At 43.1% G+C, this 14,012-nt stretch overlaps 1 protein-coding gene across 2 annotated transcripts in view; it reads left to right on the top strand.

Annotated features, from left to right (window-relative positions):
- PDE10A (phosphodiesterase 10A) overlaps positions 1 to 14,012 on the top strand; it is a 673,197-nt gene that overhangs the window by 308,443 nt on the left and 350,742 nt on the right. The window lies entirely within an intron of this gene.

Here is a 14,012-nt window from a genome sequence, read left to right as displayed (position 1 = left end):
TCGCTTCACCTCCTCCGCTGCAGCGCTCCGGTCACGTCCTCTGACCCGGGGCGCTGCGATCCTGCTGCTAGCCGGGATGCGATTCGCGATGCGGGTAGCGCCCGCTCGCGATGCGCACCCCGGCTCCCCTACCTGACTCGCTCCCCGTCTGTTCTGTCCCGGCGCGCGCGGCCCCGCTCCCTAGGGCGCGCGCGCGCCGGGTCTCTGCGATTTAAAGGGCCACTGCGCCGCTGATTGGCGCAGTGGTTCCAATTAGGGTTATCACCTGTGCACTCCCTATATTACCTCACTTCCCTTGCACTCCCTTGCCGGATCTTGTTGCCTTAGTGCCAGTGAAAGCGTTCCTTGTGTGTCCCTTGCCAGTGTTTCCAGACCTTCTGCCGTTGCCCCTGACTACGATCCTTGCTGCCTGCCCCGACCTTCTGCTACGTCCGACCTTGCTTCTGCCTACTCCCTTGTACCGCGCCTATCTTCAGCAGCCAGAGAGGTGAGCCGTTGCTAGTGGATACGACCTGGTCACTACCGCCGCAGCAAGACCATCCCGCTTTGCGGCGGGCTCTGGTGAAAACCAGTAGTGGCTTAGAACCGGTCCACTAGCACGGTCCACGCCAATCCCTCTCTGGCACAGAGGGTCCACTACCTGCCAGCCGGCATCGTGACACCTGTCTGTAAATGGAAATATAAGAGTTATGAATCTTAGAAAGCGAGGAGGAAAAAACGGAAACACAAAAATAAAATTAGCTGTGTCTTTAACCCCTTCTCTCTCTGCCCATTTTTCATTTTTGCACTTTTGTTTTTTCCTCCTCACTTTCTAAGTTATAACGCTTTCAATTTTCCACCTACAGACTTGTTTTTTTGCACCACCAATTTTACTTTGTAATACCATTAATAATTTCACCACAAAATCTACGGCAAAACCAGAAGAAAAAACACCATTTTGTAAATTTTGAGGGCTTCTGATTCTACGCAGTGCACTTTGCAGTACAAATGACACCTTGTTTTTATTCTGTAGGTCCATAAAGGTCACAAAGATACCTAATTTATATAGGTTTTCTTTTACTACTTTAAAAAAAATCATAACTGTGCACCAAAATTATTGTGTTTAAAATTGTCATTTTCTGACCCCTATAACTTTTTTTTTCTTTCCGTATACGAGGTATGAGGGCTCATTTTTTGTGCCATGATCTAAAATTTCTATCGGTACCATCTTTGTTTTGATGAGACTTTTTGATCGCTTTTTATACATTTTTTTAGGGTATACAAAGTGACCAAAAATGCGCAATTTTGGACCATGGAATTTTTTTTACATGTACGCCATTGACCGTGCGGTTTAATTAACATTATATTTTTATAGTTTGGACATTTACACACATGGCTATACTACAGGTTGGGCCATTTATATGGATACACCTTAATAAAATTGGAATGGTTGGTGATATTAACTTCCTGTTTGTGGCACATTAGTATATGTGAGGGGGGAAACTTTTCAAGATGGGTGGTGACCATGGCGGCCATTTTGAATCCAACTTTTGTTTTTTCAATAGGAAGAGGGTCATGTGACACATCAAACTTATTGGGAATTTCACAAGAAAAACCAATGATGTGCTTGGTTTTAATGTAACTTTATTCTTTCATGAGTTATTTACAAGTTTCTGACCACTTATAAAATGTGTTCAATGTGCTGCCCATTGTGTTGGATTGTCAATGCAACCCTCTTCTCCCACTCTTCACACACTGATAGCAACACCGCAGGATAAATGCTAGCACAGGCTTCCAGTATCCGTAGTTTCAGGTGCTGCAGAATGGGCAAAACAAAAATTGGAACAGGACCCTCAGTTTCCGCAGAAGATTATGTTCAGTGATGAGGCAAACTTTTATGTGAATGGTGAAGTTAACAAACAAAACCACCGCTATTGGTCTGACACTAACCCACATTGGATAGATCCCTCCAACACTGTTGGAACACAAAAATTGATGGTATGGTGTGGTATATGGGGTACAAAGATAGTGGGGCCATTTTTCATCAATGGAAACCTCAAGGCCACTGAATATGCAAAATTGCTACATGATGATGTGTTTCCCTCTTTTTGCACTGAAGCTGGCATATTCCCTTAGTTTTTCCAGCAAGATGGTGCACCACCACATTATGGGTGTCAGGTCCGAGCATTCCTAGATGAACCGTTTCCTGGAAAGTGGATTGGTCGTCGTGGGCTAGTTGAATGGTCCCCAAGGTCTCCCGATCTGACCCCCTTAGACTTTTATCTTTTGGGTCATCTGAAGGCAATTGTTTATGCTGTGAAGATACGAGATGTGCAGCACCTGAAACTACGAATACTGTAAGCCTGTGCTAGCATTTCTCCTGCGGTGTTGCTATCAGTGTGTGAAGAGTGGGAGAAGAGGGTTGCATTGACAATCCATCACAATGGGTAGCACATTGAAAACATTTTATAAGTAGTCTGAAACTGGGTTCAGTCAGCGGTCAGAGCTGCTGGAGGAAGCCAGGGACCCCCTCTGCTGAGATCGGAGCCCCTACAGAAGAAAAGAAGCCCCCCATAGATCAGGGAAAGGTAGGGTAACAAGTAAAAAAAAAAAAAAAGTATGGGGCCTTTTGCTGCATATGAGCCTGGTCAAAAACAAAGTGTCAGGCAGTACTGGAGCGGGGACATCCTATACAAGACCCCGCTTTACAGTATGGCCATGACACGGAAGCGGTTCAAGGCCATTCAGAAATGCCTGCATTATGCAGATAATGAGGTATCTCCATCCCGAAGTGATCCCATCTATGACCGGCTTTACAAAGTGAGGCCGGTCATCGATCACTTTGGGGCCAAATTTTTGGAGGCCTATGTACCGCTCAGGGAGCTCTCGGTCGATGAGTCTCTTATAAGTTTTTAGGGGAGACTCATCTTCCGCCAGTATATTCCCTCGAATCGGGCAAGGTATGGCGTAAAGCTCTATAAACTTTGTGAGAGTACCTCAGGGTACACTTACAAGTTTAGAGTGTATGAGAGACGAGATTCCCGTATTGAACCCCCAGAATGTCCCTCCACTCTGGGTGTTAGCGGGAAACTCATTTGGGAGCTTGTGCATCCATTGCTGGATAAGGGTTACCACGTGTACTTGGACAACTTTTATACCAGGATCCCTCTGTTCACATCCCTTGCCGCCAGATTGATGTCCGCTTGTGGGACCGTGCGGAAGAACCAGAAAGGCCTCCCTAAATTTGATCCAGACACTTATGCCCAAGGGTGAGTCCCGTGCCCTTACCCATGAAAACCTGTTGTTTGTCAAGTATAAGGATAAGAGGGATGTCCTTATGCTGACCACTATTCATGGTAACGGCAGCTCACCTGTCCCTGTGCGAGGTACCACAACACCAGTCCTCAAGCCCGATTGTATTCTGGACTACAATCGGTATATGGGGGAGTTGATCTTTCTGATCAAGTCCTCAAGCCATACATGGCCATGCGCAAAACACGGGTATGGTACAAAAAAGTTGCGGTACAGGTTGCCATGTACAACTCTTTTGTACTGTCCCAGCATGCTGGCAACACAGGGACATACCTTCAGTTTCAAGAAGAAGTCCTAAAGGCCCTGATCTTTGGTGACCGGGAAAGAGCAGGCCAGACTTCCCAAGGAACTGAAGTTATAGGTGCCAGGATCGTCCCAGGCCAATACTTTCCAGGTGAAGTCCCCCACACTGGATAGAAGGGACGAACCCAGAAAAGATGCAGAGTGTGTTACAAGAGGGGGATTCAGAAGGACACCACCACTCAATGTGACACTTTCCCCGATCATCCGGGCCTCTGCATTAAGGATTGCTTCAGGGAGTATCACACTTCCATGGAGTACTACATTTTCCTTTCTCATTTTAATTTTCCATAATTTGACCCCAATGTACCAAGACCAGAGTATATTCGAAGTTTTAACCCCATAAACCACTAAATTGCCTAAAATAATGTTTCATCTGAAAAAAAAAAAAAGGGTCACTGAGTCACTATCATCGGGGACTTTTTATGTTACATAGTTACATAGTTAGTACGGTTGAAAAAAGACATACGTCCATCAAGTTCAACCAGGGAATGTTGCCTCAAATGCGCAGCGCTCTCTCTCCACCTGAGCGGGGTGCGCATTTGAGGCAACAGGTTAGGGACGGCAACACACACATCACATTCCCAGAATGATGATTCAGAGCATAGGGTTTGGGGTGGGCATATTTTTTTTTTGGGTATGCTCTGGGTCATCATTCTGGGAATATAACCTGTTTTATAATTTTATGTCCCATGTACCCCATTTTAGTTATTTTGTGTACCCCAGTTATTTACCCCTTGTAATGCCCCTTGAGGGGGGCGGGGGTCCCACTGTTCTGGCTCCATAGGAGAAAGCCAAAGCTCAAGGACCCGGACTGATCTCCTGCCCCTCTGAGACCGGTGTGCATGCTGTTTACGCCCAGACATGAGGCATGTCCTTACTCCAAAGAAATGTATTTCCAAATTTACAATGACATTTTCTCCTTTTACCACTTGTGAAAATGAAAAATTTGGGGTAACCCCAACATTTTTGTGTAAAAAAAATATAAAATTTTTCATTTTCACATCCCACTTCATGAATATTTATCAAACACCTGTGGGCGGTTATGGCTCACTGTACCCCTTGTTACGTTCCTTGAGGGGTGTAGTTTCCAAAATAGTATGCCATGTGTTTTTTTTTTCCCTGTCCTGGCACCATAGGGGAATCCTAAATGCGACATGCCCCCCAAAAACCATTTCAGCAAAATTTGCTTTGCAAATGCCAAATGTGACTCCTTCTCTTCTGAGCATTGTAGTGCGCCAGCAAAGCACTTGACGTCCACACATGAGGTATTGCCATACTCAGAAGTGATGGGGTTACAAATTTTTGGGGGCATTTTCTCCTATTACCCCTTGTAAAAATGTAAAATTTGGTGGAAAACTAGCATTTTTGTAAAAAAAAAATCATTTACACATCCAACTTTAACGAAAAGTCGTCAAACACCTGTGGGGTGTTAAGGCTCACTGGACCCCTTGTTACGTTCCTTGAGGGGTGTAGTTTCCAAAATAGTATGCCATGTGTTTTTTTTTTGCTGTCCTGGCACCATAGGGGCTTTCTAAATGGGACATGCCCCCCCAAAACCATTTCAGCAAAATTTGCTTTGCAAAATCCAAACGCAACTCCTTTTCTTCTGAGCATTGTAGTGCGCCAGTAGAGCACTTCACGTCCACACATGAGGTATTGCCATACTCAGAAGAGATGGGGTTACAAATTTTGGGGGACATTTTCTCCTATGACCAATTGCAAAAATTTTAAATTTGGGGGAAAAGTAGCATTTTAGTAAAAAAAAATAATAATAATAATTTACACATCCAACTTTAACAAAAAGTTGTGAAACACCTGTGGGGTGTTAAGGCTCACTGGACCCCTTGTTACGTGCCTTGAGGGGTGTAGTTTCCAAAATAGTATGCCATGTGGGGTTTTTTCTGCTGTTCTGGCACCATAGGGGCTTCCTAAATGCGACATGCCCTCCAAAAACCATTTCAGAAAAACTCACTGTCCAAAGTCGCTCCTTCCCTTCTGAGCTCTCTAGTGCACCTGCCAAACACTTGATATACACAAATGAGGCATTTCCTTACTCAAGAGATAAAAGATTTCTCTCCTTTTACCCCTTGTAAAAATTAAAAAACTGGTTCTACAAGAACATGCCTTCATTAAAAAATGAAGATTTTGAATTTTCTCCTTCAATTTGCTGCTATTCCTGTGAAACACCTAAAGGGTTAACAAACCTTTTGAATGTCATTTTGAATACTTTTGAGGGGTGCAGTTTTTATAATGGGGTCATTTATGGGGTATTTCTAATATGAAGGCCCTTCAAATTCACTTCAAAACAGAACAGGTCCCTGAAAAATTTCGATTTTGAAAATTGTGTGAAAAATTGGAAAATTGCTGCTATACTTTGAAGCCATCTGATGTCTTCCAAAAGTAAAAACATGTCAACTTTATGATGGAAACATAAAGTAGACATATTGTATATGTGAATCAATATATAATTTATTTGGACTATTTCCTTATAAGCAGAGAGCTTCAAAGTAAAAAAAAAATGCAACATTTTCTAATTTTTCATCAAATTTTGGAATTTTTCACCAAGAAACGATGCAGTGTGAAGTATCGACAAAATTTTACCACTAACATAAAGTAAAATATGTCACAAAAAAACAATCTCGGAATCAAAATGAAAAGTAAAAGCATCCCAGAGTTATTAATGTTTACAGTGACAGTGGTCAGATGTGCAAAAAAATGGCCGAGTCCTACACTGAAAATTGGCTGGGTCCTTAAGGGGTTAATAAAAACAACAAATATAACGGGCACATAAGGACATGAACATTTTCAATGCTACATTTTAAAGGACAACTGCAGAGGCATTACACTTATCCCCTATCCACAGGATAGGGCATAAGTGTTTGATTGGGGGGTGTCCGACCGCTGGGACCCCCCCGATCTCCCTAATGGGGCGCTGCCATTAGCGCTCATGGTGAGCGCTAAGGCGTGTAGCGTCCACCTATAGGTCGACGGTGACGCCCCGTCTCCTCCCCGTCCCCATACAGTTCTATGGAGGATGCGGGGAGGCACGAATGCTGCCTCCCCGCCTCTCCCATAGAGATGTATGGAGGAGGCGTGCCGGCCGCAACGTCATGCTGCGGCTGGCACGCCCCCTGCACGGGAGAGCCGCGGCCCCGTACAGGAGATCACCGGGGGCCCCAGCGTTCGGACCCCCCGCAATCAAACACATCCCCTATCTTGAGGATAGGGGATAAGTGTTTGTAACGCTGCAGATGTCCTTTAAATAATTAAAAAAAACTCCATATTCTTGGATCAAACTAGTATCACCTGTATTTATTGTTCTACTCAAAATAACACCATGAGATTACTGTCATTAAGAGAGGAGGGGGGATCAAGGAAGGCTCCCTATCCTTTTAAGAACCAGTCCTATTTTTTCCTAAAGGATTGTAAGAATATTTGGGATAGATTTTTTCAGGCATTATTGTAGGGTACAAATGTAACTTTCTTTTTTTCCCTTTAATTAGAAACTATAGGCTATATGAAACTTTTTGGAATGTATTTTATTATGCTATACTGTCCCTTCTGTGTGCAAATTGCTGTTTAACAGGCACCCCCTCCCTTGTTATAAAGTCCTGTTGCTCTGCCTTGTCCAGGGGTGTGGAATTTTTATAAAAAACTACTTGTCCACGGGACTAAAATGGAGCAAAGTCTACTTGTCCCTCATGACGATCCACTTGTCCGGGCCAATTTTCGCTTTTACGCTCTCATTTTTTCCTCCTTGCCCTATAATAGCCATAACTACCTACTATAATGATATCTTTAAATTTTTCAATAACATATTCTCCGAACCAAAAAAAGAAATTATATATATATATATATACACACACACACCGTATTTATCGGCATATAACACACACTGGTGTATAACACGCACCCCCATTTTAATAAGAAATTTAAGTTAAAAAAAAAAAATAATACATATAAGATAAATGACAGACTAAATGCCATATCATCCCTCTAACTTTGATTTTGCCTGAACTTCAGTTTGGTCCCTCCTTCCGGTGCCACATCATTCCTCCCCTTTTATCAGCCCCTGTGCCACATTTACACCCATCCCCCCCCCTTACCCTCTCATCATGCCCCCACTGTCTCATCATGCCCCCACTGTCTCATCATGCCCTTTCCCCCCCTGTTTTTGTTACATATATATATATATATATATATATATATATATATATATATATTTTTCCCCATCTTCCTTACCTAGCCGCGCTCGGCAGGCCAGGTCCGGTGTCGGGTCTTGCGGGCTGCGGTCAGTGACGCAGGATGAGTGACGCTGCACAGCGTCTGGGACGTCACTCATCATTCGCTGCAGCCGCCGCTGGTCAGTGTGGCCGCAGCCATTAGAACAGTCACAGCGGCAGCACCATTGAATGAGTGACGTCCCTAATTGCTAGCTCCGCTGCACAATCAGGGACGTCACTCATTCAATGGTGCTGCCGCTGTGACTGTTCTAATGGCTGCGGCTGCTGCGACCACACTGACCAGCGGCGGCTGCAGCGAATGATGAGTGACGTCCCAGACGCTGTGCAGCCGGCAGAGGACGTCACTCATCCTGCTTCTCTCACCGCAGCTGGCAAGACCCGACACCGGACCTGGCCTGCCGAGCGCGGCTAGGTAAGGAAGATAAAAACAATACAATAAAAAGCAGGGGGGGGGAAGGGGAGGAAATAAAAAAAAAAACAAAGCGGGAGCCGCGCGCTGGTCACTGATTTAAAGTGGCCGCGGCCAGGCTGCTAATCCTTAACAAGCAGACGCTGCTGCGGCCACTTTAAATCAGTGACAAAAAGGTTTATTAACACGCAGGTAGACTTTTTGCCTTGAATTTAAGTTTTAAAAGTGCGTGTTATACGCTGATAAATACGGTATATCAAGGGAAGTGAAATTGAAATAGTAAAAGATAATTTTGCAGATTTGGTGTTTTTCTTTTCTGCGCCATTTACCTTGTGGTTGAGGTAACATGTTAGTTTTATACTTTAGGCCGCCTGATTACAGCAATACCAGATTTGTATAGTCATGTTTTACTAATTCTGAACTTTTTCTAATTTTTTTTAATTGCCATTTTTTAACCCCTGTAGCTTTATTTTTTTCCCGCATACCAGGCTGTATGAGGGCTCATTTTTTGCGACATAATCTGTTTTTTGTATCGGTACCATTTTGGTATTGATCTGACTTTTTAATCGCTTTTTAACTTTTTTTTCTGGGATATTATAAAAATTTCAATTCTGTAGTTTGATTTTCTTTTACATTTACCATACGGGATACATAATGTTATATTTTAATAGGTTGTACAATTACGCACGAAGCGATACCAAATATGTTTATTTTTATTATGTATACATGTTTTTATATAGGAAAAGGGGGTGATTTGAACTTTTAACATGGAAGGGGTTAATGCAGCGGTCTTGCAAAACTACAACTCCCAGCATGCCCGCGATCGCGCTCCGGGGGGGGGGGGATCCACCCCACTAGCCCACCAGGGAGCATTCACATCTCCCTTTAGACACTGCTGTCAGCTTTGACAGCGGCGATCTAAAGGGTTAATAGCCAGCCGCGGCAATCGCCGCATGCTGGCTATTAGCGGCGGCCCCCGGCTACTGAGAACAGCCGGGGTCTGCAGAGTATGGAGCGGGCAGGAGTCCCGAGCCCACTCCATACATACTGCAGAGCGCCGCATGCATCTCCCCGTGCAGACGTGCCTCCTCCCCTCAGCTCTCCGAATCTACAGCTGGGGGGAGTGAAGGCAGAGGACGCAGGTCTGCACGGGAAGAAAGAAGCCACGCCCCCTCATTTCCCCCCGTACGTCTGCAGAGCAGGGGAGAGAAGACAAATACACAGCTTCTCATCTCCCCTGCTCTGCTTCGGCGGACACAGGTTTTTACAGCCGGGGGCTGCAGAGTATGGAGCGGGCAGGAGTCGGGAGCCCGCTCCATACAGTCTGCAGAGTGCCGCCACGCTTGTCAGGTCCGGCCCTGCTTGCCCGAAGCCGGGCTAAGGGCCGGACAAGTTCACCTGCCCGGCGCCCGAAACTGCTTGTCCCGGGCGTCGGGCCATAGGAATTCCACATCCCTGCTTGTCTGTACACAGTAGCTGTGTACTGTCAGTAACCTAGCTGCAGTGTCCTTCTCTGCTCTCTACCGCTGAATAGCTTTACCTGATGCTGTACCCAATGAATGAAAGAATTGGGTACAGGGTACATCATAGGGTAAAGCTATTCAGAGCTAGACTGAGAACATCGGAAACAGTCTGCTATTGACCATACTCGGCTATGTACATGGGGATGATATGTCTGCAATGTGCACTCAGCAATTCCTGGTGATCTCAGTCTAGCTCTTAACCCCTTAAGGACCAAGCCCATTTTCACCTTAACCTCTTCAGGACGTGGGGCGTATGCATACGCCCGTGGGAATTCCGGTCTCCACCACTAGCCAGTTGGGGACCGGAGCGGGATGCCTGCTGGAAACATTCAGCAGGCATCCCGGCACATCGCCGAGGGGGGGGGGGGGGGGGGTCTCTGGTGACCCGATCACCCGTAAAATAGGGATGATCGGAGCTGTCAGTGACAGCCCCGATCATCCTGAGGGATAGGAGCGAGGTCACAGTGCTGCGATCTCCTCTTATCCCCTGCCATTGGTCAGAACTGAATTATGACCAATGGCAGCGCAGGACAGTGGGTTGCCATGGCAACCCCCTGTTCTGCCCACCCCTGGATGTCAGGCAGAACAGGGGGAGAAGATGGAGGCCAGTACCTGGAGGAGAAGATGCATGAGGACCGCCAATCGTCGCTGGAGACAGCGGAGATCACAGCGCAGGTAGGGAAGCGACAGTGGGGGGGGGGGGAGGGAGAGAGGAAGGGGGCAGTAGGCGACATTTACTGCTGCCCTTCCTAGTGGGTGCCAAACTGCAACTACCAGCATGCCCAGACATGCTGGGAGTTGTAGTTTTCCAACATCTGGAGGGTCACAGTTTGGAGACCACTGTTACAGTGGTGCCCAAACGGTTGCGCTCCAGATGTTGCCAAACTACAACTCTCAGCATGCCTAGACTGCCCAGGCATGCTGGGAGTTGTAGTTCTGTAACATCTGTCCCCTCAGATTTTGCAATTTTCATGAAATTTTTGAAAATTGCTGCTCTACTTTGAAGCCCTCTAATTTCCAAAAGTAAAAATATGTCCATTTTATGATGCCAACATAAAGTGGACATATTGTATTTGTGAATAAATATAAAATTTATTTGGAATATCCATTTTCCTTACAAGCAGAGAGCTTCAAAGTTAGAAAAATGCAACATTTTCTAAATTTTCATGAAATTTTGGGATTTTTCACCAAAAAAGGATGCAAGTAACTACGAAAATTTACCACCCAAATAAAGTAGAATATGTCACAAAAAAAACTCTCAGAATCAGAATATTCGGTAAAAGGTTTTCGAGTTATTAATTCGTAAAGCGACGGTGGTCAGAATTGCGAAAAAGGGCTCAGTCCTTAAGGTGAAAAAGGGCTGCGTCCTTAAAGGGTACCTCTCATCAAAAAATCTTTGGATATATTATAGATTAATGTATGCAGAATAACTTTACAATTGCATATTATTATATTATTAAAAAATATGCTTCTTTCTATTTAATTTACCACTTTGAAGAAATGACCACTAGGGGTCTCCCTACCAGTCCTGGCAGCAAGCATTTCAGACTCATGCTGGAGTCCTAAACACTACGAGCTGCCAGTCTGCTTTGTTCACAACCTGTTTGGCTGTGAACAAAGCAGGCTGGCAGCTCTGAGTGTTTAGGACTCCAGCATGAGTCAGAAATGCTTGCTGACAGGACTGATCAGGAAAAATACAATAGAAAGAAGCATATTTTTCATTAACATGCTATTGGAAAGTTATTCAACATTCATTAATCTAAAATATATCAAAAGTTTATTTGATGAGAGCTACCCTTTAAGGGGTTAAGGACCAGGCCAATTTTATTTTTGCATTTTTGTTTTTCCTTTTATATTTCCATCTACAGACCCATATAAGGGCTTGTTTTTTGTGTGACCAATTGTACTTTGTAATGAAACCTCTCATGTTACCATAAAATGTACGGTGAACCCAAAATATTTTTTTAGGGAGGAAATTTAAATGAAAAATCACAATTTTGCACATTTTGGAGGGTTTCGTTTTCACACTGTACAATTTACGGTAAAAATTAAGTGTTCTTTATTCTGTGGGTCAATACGATTAAAATGATACCCATGGCTAGATACTTTTATATTTTTGTACCACTTTTCGTAAACTTTTTGTACAAAATCAGTAATCTAAAATCGCCCTATTTTGATGACCTATAACTTTTTAATTTTTCCGTATATAGGGTGGTATGAGGGCTCATTTTTTGCGCCGTCATCTGTAATTCTTATCGATACCAAATTTGCATATATAAAACTTTCATATAATTTTTTATAAATTTTTTTCTGAAATAAAATGTGTGGTCTTTCTTAGTGAATGACATCCTTCCCTGTGTGACTTTGCATACAAAGGTCTATGTCAATCACTGATTAGGACCGCTCACTGGACTTCTCAGCCCAAATTAAAGGGGTACTCCGGTGGAAAACTTTTTTTTTTTTTTTTAAATCAACTGGTGCCAGAAAGTTAAACAGATTTGTAAATTACTTCTATTAAAACAATTTCAATCCTTCCAGTACTTATTTGCGGCTGTATACTACAGAGGAAATTCTTTTCTTTTTGGATTTATTTTCTGTCTGTCCACAGTGCTCTCTACTGACACCTCTGTCCATGTCATGAACTGTCCAGAGTAGGAGAAAATCCCCATACCAAACATATGCTGCTCTGGACAGTTCCTAAAATGGACAGAGGTATCAGCATAGAGCACTGTGGACAGACAGAAAAGAAATCCCCAAAAAAATAAGAATTTCCTCTGTAGTATTCAGCAGCTAATAAGTACTGGAAGGATTACAATTTTTTAATAGAAGTAACTTAAAAATCTGTTAAACTTTTTGGCACCAGTTGATTAAAAAAAAATAATTCCACCGGAGTACCCCTTTAATAAGGGATTTCTCTCTAAAACGATAGAGATCAATCTGCTCATCTGTTTCTGCTCTATAACATGCTAGAGGAGAACAAAATGCTACTTTTACATGAGGTCCCCTTTTAAAGAAAAAATAAATTTTTTAAAAGCATGTTTAGTATGTTTTTTTCTCATGTTTTTTTCCCCAAATGTCTATCTTTGTTTATCTTAAGATGTAATATTTTAAAGCTTATTAAAGAACTTTAGAGAAAATTTTATTTTTATTATTTATTTATTTTTTAAACAAGAATGGAACTGTCATATGTATATAAAATGCACAATTACTGTATACCTTGGTAATTTATTTTCAAAATATTTTACTGGACAGCCCTGGGGGGGGGCTTATTTTAGGCTCCTAGAGGGAGTAGTGCATTCGTGCTTTAGGTACACATCCATCCTTCCTTTTTGGAGAGACCTGTTATAAATCATTTACACACATAACTAAGCACAGCACCAACAAAGCAATGATAGCAACAATTCTCTCACAATTAAAAATAACATTGCTGCTAGAAACCATTAGGCATGTACTTTAGATTTACCAACTCTGAACTGTATAGTTCTGTCCAACCCTGACAGTTTATGGGCTCGTTCACACTGAGTAATTCAAGAGGAATTTACTCAAGTAATTCCTCTTGAATTCTCCCCTTCAAATTAATTCACATCTCCTCTGCCCATTGACTTGTATTTTTTTTTTATTCAGAAATACTCTTTTTTTCATGCGGAAATTCCTGAAAAAAAAACCAAAAACATTGTTCTCTATGGGAGTAAGACGCTGATGCCGGCTGAAAGAAAGAACATGTTGTTTCTTCAAGCGGAACATACTTCCTAGTCAGAATTCTGCTTGAGGAAATTCCTCAGTGTGAACTGAGGGGCAGAAATTCTGTACAACTCTATGGGGGATTTCACTGCTGAATGATTTGGAGAGGAAAAAGCGAGCAGAATTACTCGTGGAAATTCCTCTCCAATTCCTCAGTGTGAACATAGCCTAATGGGGATATCCAGTTGAGTGAAGGAAAGAGTTTGGCTGCTGCATGTCTACAGTTTATTCCTTCTCATTAGCTCCAGTGTCTATTGGGCATCTGCAGCTGCTGCTGGATCCTTCCCCACACCACAGTCCGATGCTGCCTTACACTATCACAGAATTGCTCACAAGTGCAGTGATTCTAATAAATAAAAGGAAATTGGACATTTGTATACATTGATTCCCTATACAAAGATCTGGGAGCATTAAAAAAAAAATATGTTTAAAAACATAAATTTTTATTAAAGAGTTCAGTCTTTAGTATGACAAGCAGGCAAGCATACTGTATGGATGATA

Source organism: Hyla sarda, chromosome 3 (genome assembly GCF_029499605.1).
Source record: "Hyla sarda isolate aHylSar1 chromosome 3, aHylSar1.hap1, whole genome shotgun sequence".
Taxonomy (NCBI): domain Eukaryota; kingdom Metazoa; phylum Chordata; class Amphibia; order Anura; family Hylidae; genus Hyla; species Hyla sarda.
The sequence above is the reverse complement of the archived record's forward strand: the minus strand, read 5'-3'. Positions and strand labels throughout refer to the sequence as shown.